This window comes from Sorex araneus, chromosome 6 (assembly GCF_027595985.1).
Source record: "Sorex araneus isolate mSorAra2 chromosome 6, mSorAra2.pri, whole genome shotgun sequence".
NCBI lineage: Eukaryota > Metazoa > Chordata > Mammalia > Eulipotyphla > Soricidae > Sorex > Sorex araneus.
This window is the reverse complement of record NC_073307.1, coordinates 78,515,946-78,523,156: the sequence shown is the minus strand read 5'-3', so window position 1 is coordinate 78,523,156 and position 7,211 is coordinate 78,515,946. Positions and strand designations below refer to the sequence as shown.

Here is a 7,211-nt window from a genome sequence, read left to right as displayed (position 1 = left end):
TGCAGGCTACAAAATCAATACCCAAAAATCCATGGCCTTCATATATGCAAACAATGAGGCAGAGGAAAGGGACATGAAAAAAGCAATCCCATTCACAATCGTGCCCCAGAAAATCAGGTACCTCGGAATCAGCTTAACCAAGGAAGTAAAAGACCTTTACAAAGAAAACTACATAACGCTACTCCATGAAATCAAAGAGGACATGAGGAAATGGAAACATATACCCTGCTCGTGGATAGGGAGAATCAATGTTGTCAAAATGGCAATACTCCCTAAAGCATTATACAGATTCAATGCGATCCCTATAAGTATACCCATGACATTCTTCAAAGAAATGGATCAAGCAATCCTAAAATTCATATGGAATAACAAACGTCCAAGGATAGCTAAAACAATTCTTGGGAAAAAGATGATGGGAGGCATCACCATCCCCAACCTCAAACTTTACTACAAAGCAGTAACAATTAAAACAGCATGGTACTGGAACAAAGGCAGAGCCGTAGACCAATGGAACAGGGTGGAATATCCCTACACACAACCCCAAATGTATGACCATCTAATCTTTGATAAGGGAGCAAGAGATGTGAAGTGGAGCAAGGAAAGCCTCTTTAACAAATGGTGCTGGCAGAACTGGACAACCACATGCAAAAAAATGGGTTTAGACCTTGTCCTGACACCATGCACAAAAGTCAGATCAAAATGGATTAAAGACCTCAACATTAGACCACAAACCATAAGGTACATTGAAGACAAGGTCGGCGAAACCCTCCACGATATTGAAGATAAAGGTATCTTCAAACGTGACACGGAACTAAGCAATCTAGTAAAAACAGAGATCAACAAATGGGACTACATTAAACTAAAAAGCTTCTGCACCGCAAGAGATACAGTGACCAGAATCCAAAGACTATCCACAGAATGGGAAAGGATATTTACACAATACCCATCAGATAAGGGGTTGATATCAATGGTATATAAAGCACTGGTTGAACTCTACAAGAAGAAAACATCCAACCCCATCAAAAAATGGGGCGAAGAAATGAACAGAAACTTTACCAAGGAAGAAATACGAATGGCCAAAAGGCACATGAAAAAGTGCTCTGCGTCACTAATCATCAGAGAGATGCAGATCAAAACAACTTTGAGATACCACCTCACACCACAGAGACTAGCACACATCCAAAAGAACAAAAGCAACCGCTGTTGGAGAGGATGTGGGGAGAAAGGGACCCTTCTTCACTGCTGGTGGGAATGCCGACTGGTTCAGCCCTTCTGGAAAACAATATGGACGACTCTCAAAAAATTAGATATTGAATTCCCATTTGACCCAGCAATACCACTGCTGGGAATATATCCCAGAGAGGCAAAAAAGTACAATCGAAACAACATCTGCACATGTATGTTCATCGCAGCACTGTTTACAATAGCCAGAATCTGGAAAAAACCCGAATGCCCCAGAACGGATGACTGGTTGAGGAAACTTTGGTACATCTATACAATGGAATACTATGCAGCTGTTAGAAAAAAGGAGGTCAAGAATTTTGTAGTCAAGTGGATGGGCATGAAAAGTTTCATGCTGAGTGAAATGAGTCAGAAAGAGAGAGACAGACATAGAAAGATTGCACTCATCTATGGTATATAGAATAACAGAGTGGGAGACTAACACCCAAGAACTGTAGAAATAAGTACCAGGAGGTTGACTCCATGGCTTCGAGGCTGGCCTCACGTTCCGGGGAAAGGTCAACTCAGAGAAGCGATCACCAACTACATTGTAGTCGAAGGCCATGTGGGGGAAGGGAGTTGCGGGCTGAATGAGGGCTAGAGACTGAGCACAGCGGCCACTCAACACCTTTATTGCAAACCACAACAGCTAATTAGAGAGAGAAAACAGAAGGGAATGCCTTGCCACAGTGGCGGGGTGGGGTGGGGGGGAGATGGGATTGGGGTGGGTGGGAGGGACACTGGGTTTACGGGTGGTGGAGAATGGGCACTGGTGAAGGGATGGGTTCCAAACTTTGTATGAGGGAAGTATAAGCACAAAAGTGTATAAATCTGTAACTGTACCCTCACGGTGATTCTCTAATTAAAAATAAATAAAAAAAAATAAAATAAAATAAAATAAAAAAAAAAAAAAAAAAAGTAAGCCTACTTGGACATTGTATTTTATAAGACATTGTCATCACCTTTCCTTTTGATCTAAGACTTCTTGATAACATTCAAGATATAATTATCCTAGAGGTAATTATAATATAACCTGTTTCTTGGACCAGGTTTCATATTTATCTGTCTCCAGCTTCTGACTCATTTAAATCTCACTCCTTTCTCCAACATAGTACTGTTCTTTCCCCCAGTGTACTGAGACATAGTTCATTGTATCTTCTGTTCTAGACACTTTGGTTCATGAGATCCCTAGTCTTAGTCTTCTTAGGCAAAACACAGAGCATGAAACAACTTGACAGAAAGAACATAAAAGTTTTATATTATAAGCATAAGGAGCCTTTATTCTTTGGTGTTAGTGAGCTTATGAGGAAGAAAAGAGGTGGACAGAGACAGAATCATGGTGTTGGACATCAGCTTTCAATGAGAAATATATAGACTCATAGGTGTTGGTAATGGAACCACAAGGGATTAAGAAACAATGACATAGTGCTACTAAAGATACAAACTACTTAGAAGTATAGTTTTGACTTTATATTAGTGGAAATACTATTGATATATCTTTTTCTTTTTTTACATTTTAGCAACTGTTCCAATAATTATGCACTGTCATATAAATCCAAATATCTGGGACGAGTTTAATAAAGGATCTATATTATCAGGGTAAGTCAACAAAAGTATCGCAGAAACTGGCACCAGTATCAGTGTTGGTGGTGCATTCTTGTTCACTTAGCATGGTAAAGAACTGTGTCACAGAATCAAGGAAACACAAACACTTGAGTGGGAGAGGTTCAAACCATCATTCCTTCATTTAGAAGGTGCAGCATTCCAAGATGGCAGCTCTGCATTGGCCTTGTGTCTTCTTCCAGCTTGGGGAGGATATAATGGCTCCATAGGACTTTCCTTTACTGCCTCTACTGCCCAGTCCTATGAGGTGAGGTCAAGGAGACTGTAAGAGCTAGTTTGGAAAATGGCTTGTATTTGAGATCTCCCAGTTCACTTTCCCACTCTAAGCAATATTATTGAGTAAAAGTGATGGGAAATAAAAAGGTTTTTCCCCCCTTTGGCATGACTAAGGGAAAGCTAAGGCAGAAAAAGTGACTTGTGACTAATGTGGAGCTCTGAATAGAAAAGTTCTTGGCACCAAACTTTGATTCTTGACAAAGTGATAAGGAATACCAAAATATATTAATAATAACATAAACAACCAACTGAGCTGGTAGTAACACAGCAACAGGAATTTTTAAATGCAATGGTCCAAGTGGGAGAGCTATTGCAGAGGAAAGAGTTGGCTTCACTGGGTATATTCTAGTCACTGGGAGGGGCACACAGCCATTGCAATGCCACAGACTTGTGTACAAAGTCTGGGAAGATTAGGGTGAGAAGTAAAACTACTGTTAATTCAGGTGTTTGTGTAGTCATTGGTAGGGTACAACTGTCTCTAGTCAAGTTCATCTTGAGTTTGGTGGATTTTTCAGAGCAACCAAATTTTGCTTAGCAACCATTATAATTTTTAATGAATAATGTGGAGGAAAAAGAAAGCACTTAGTACAAAACTGAATTAATGTCCTTTCTTCAATCCCAAACCAAATCCAACAGACTCTCAAATCAATCACTTGTATCACTTGTAGTCCCATTGATCTTCGATTTGCTCGAGCGGGTGCCAGTAACATCTCCATTTGTCCCTGTCGCAAGCTAGTGCAGCCCAATGATATCTGCTCGCTCCAGGAACAGGAAGAGCCTCAAATAATTCATTCAGAGATTTGAGGAAAATCTGACCATCTAGTTGGTGGGTGGCCATGAGGTCTTCTGATGTCCTGTGGAATCCAGTCAGTAACAGCTCTAGTCCAGCAGTCATCTCTGAATTGCATTACATGACTGGCCCATCTGATTTTTGATGCCTTGGTAAATGAAACAGCATCCCTGATTTTTGACCGTCGACGGAGGTCAGAACTCCAGATTCCTTCTCTCACTTGAGTGAGACATGATATTCCCAGCACAGCTTTTTCAATCCTCTTTGGGATACCTAAATAGCATTCTCATCCTGTTTTCATAGGGCCCAGGTCTCTGAGGCTATGTTAGTGCAGGAAGAATGGTGGAATTGAAAAGATGTGCTCGAAGTCGGAGGTTCTTCATTCTCTTAACCACCTCTTCGACGCTCTTAAATGCATTCCATGCTGCTCACTTCCTCCTTTGCAGTTCTGGCACCAAGTCGTTCCTCATGTTGATTTCTTGACCCAGGTACACATAGCTGCTGCATTTGGAGAATTTTGTTTCATTGAGAGCAAATGGAGCTCCAGGGACCAGTTTGTTTTTCATGAACATCGTCTTGTTGAGATTCAGCTGCAATCTGACCTTTCAACACTGAAGAAGTCGGTCAGCATTTGTGCCTCTTGGCTAATGTTTGGTGTTTTGAAAACGATGTTATCAGCGAAGCTCAGGTGGTGTAATTGCGGACTGTCTATCTTCACTCCCATTCCTTCCCATTCCAGTAATCGCATGATGTTCTCAAGGGCGGCACTGAAGAGTTTCAGTGAAATGGTATCACCCTGCCGCACCCCTCTCTTTACATCAATGATCACTTCCTTGTAGAATGGTGAGATACTGGTGGTGAATCCACAATACAGCTCGCAGAGGATTTTGATATACTGAGTTTGAATGTCCTGTTAAGCCAGGGCTTCAATGACCACCTCAGTCTCAACAGAATCGAAGGCCTTCTTTAAGTTGATGAACGTTAGACAGAGAGGCATCTTGAACTCTCGCGAAACTTCAATGAGTTTGGTCACTGTGTGGATATGGCCTATTGTGCTGAATCCCCTTCGGAACCCGGCTTGCTCTCATGCTTGTCCCTCATCTAGTGTTCTGCCTATTCTATTCAGGGTGACACGAGTGAACAACTTGTAGACAACAGACAGCAGGCATATTGGGTGATAGTTGGCGATGTTGTGGATGTCTCCCTTCTTGTACAACAGAACAATCCTACTGGATTTCCACTGGGACAGAACCTTGCATTCAGACAGGTAGTGTGTAAGAGTCGGGCCAGTGTATTGATTAGTATTGGCGGCAGATTCTTCAGGTGTTTGGGTCTGACCTTGTTCAGACCAGGCGCTGTTGGCGTCTTTACCAGCGAAATGGCATGTTGGATTTCAGAAGGGAGAACGTTGGGAATGACATATCCATCCTGTGGAATTTGGTATATGGGCAGGTGGACATGGCTGTCAAAGAGATCCACGTAGAAGTCGTGAATAATTTTCTCCATTGCCTTTCTGGAGGATGTGATAGATCCATCGGGACGTCGGAGGGCAGTCATCTTGGTCTTGTAGTTGGCAAAGGACAGGCGAGCATTGAGAATACTTTTCCCGGCTTCTGCTGCACTGGCCAACACTGCTGCTCTTCTCTCTTTGAGGTCTTCCTCTATCGCATCTCTGCACAGCTTTGTGAGCTCGGACATTAGCTTGTGGTTGCCTGAGGCTCATGCCAAACCACGTTGACGAATGAGCTCGAGAGTTTTCGAAGACAGGCATCTGTTTGTGGCTTTCTCACTCTCGGCATTCTTTGCACAGACATGGAGGTACTGAACCATTCGATCATATTCCTTGTCGATATTGTCAAGGATGGCAGCTTCCCACGTTGCTGCAATAGTGCCAAAGAGCTCCCAGTTGGTGGTTGTTCTGGGAGTTGCCTTCTTGGACTTAAATTTTGCAGACTTTTCTCCTAGCTCTGTGAAGTAGAATTTCGCACAAAGGAGACAGTGATCTGATCCTGTTTGGAATTTTGGGACAACAGCGATATCGGTCAGGCAAAACCTTCAATTGAATATGATGTGGTCAATTTCATTGTAGAACTATCCACCAGGAGACTCCCATGTCCAGCGTTTAGATTCGGCCTTCTGGAACTGTGAGTTACCATGGATGGTCTTGGTCGACATGATGAATTTAGACAGTCTCTCACTCTGATCGTTCCATTCTAGGCCATGTGTCCCAATGTGGAGTTCTTCAGGCGACCTTCTCGGACCTATCTTGGCATTAAAATCACCAACAATGATCTTGTAGAAGGTGTGGTCTTCTTTATAGAACTTTCCAGTTCCATGTAGAACCTCTCAATTTTATCTTCATCATAGTTGGAAGTTGGTGCATAGATGATGAAGATAGAAACTGCAGGCACTACCCAGCTACCGCCTCCCTCCAGGTTGTTCTCCAGACACTTGGGCCGAACCTCACGCATGAGTGACGCCCCACAAAGCCAGGTAAGCAGAACTTTGCGACTCTAGCTCTAGGTTCAACGAGACCTGGAAATAAGATCCTCTGTCTGCCTCCTCCAATCTCCGGCATCTGAGGGAGGGGTCCAACCCAGATGCCCCACCCTACCCAAGATAAATACCTCACTAGCCGACCCCCACTACATCCACTACCCAGCCACCTCCACCCTCCAGGTTGCTCTCCGACACACCATAAAACACTCAATACCTATTATTCCCACACCATATTTTATAGGGTTCAAATTTGGTGTGAACCATGGTAACACCTCTAAAGGCGATTGGAGGCCACCCTAAAAGCCTCCGTCTCCTCTCGGAGATCCTGGCAAGCTACTGAGAGTATCTTGCCCGCATGGCAGAGCCTAGCAAGCTCCCCATCTCGTATTCGATATGCCAAGAACAGTAACAACAATTGGCCTCTTTCACCTGTCACCAAAAGAGTCCCCAATATGGCAGTATTAAGAAAGATGAGCAAAGAGAGGCTGAAAAAATCTTGGGGACGTACTGGACTGCCAAAACAAAGGACTAAAATGATTGTCTGTACTTTCAACTCATGGACACTGGCATCAGAAGCATCCATCAAGGACCTGATGGTGCAAATGTAGAAGATCAAGTACAACATCATTGACCTGACCAAAACGAGGAGACATCAATGACATCACGCCATTTTCGACACTGGAGAAGAATTGTTCCTTGGAACATGCGACAACAGAGGTGTTGGTGGTGTTGGTGTCCTTGTCAACACGAACTTTGCCATGAGCATCAATTCATTTGAATGCCAAACAACCCGAATTGGATG

General features: G+C 43.2%; 1 pseudogene; it reads right to left on the bottom strand.

The window, feature by feature from the left end:
* Positions 1-3,778: 3,778 nt before the first annotated feature.
* LOC129405497 (uncharacterized) lies at positions 3,779-6,321 on the bottom strand (annotated as a pseudogene).
* Positions 6,322-7,211: the final 890 nt, after the last annotated feature.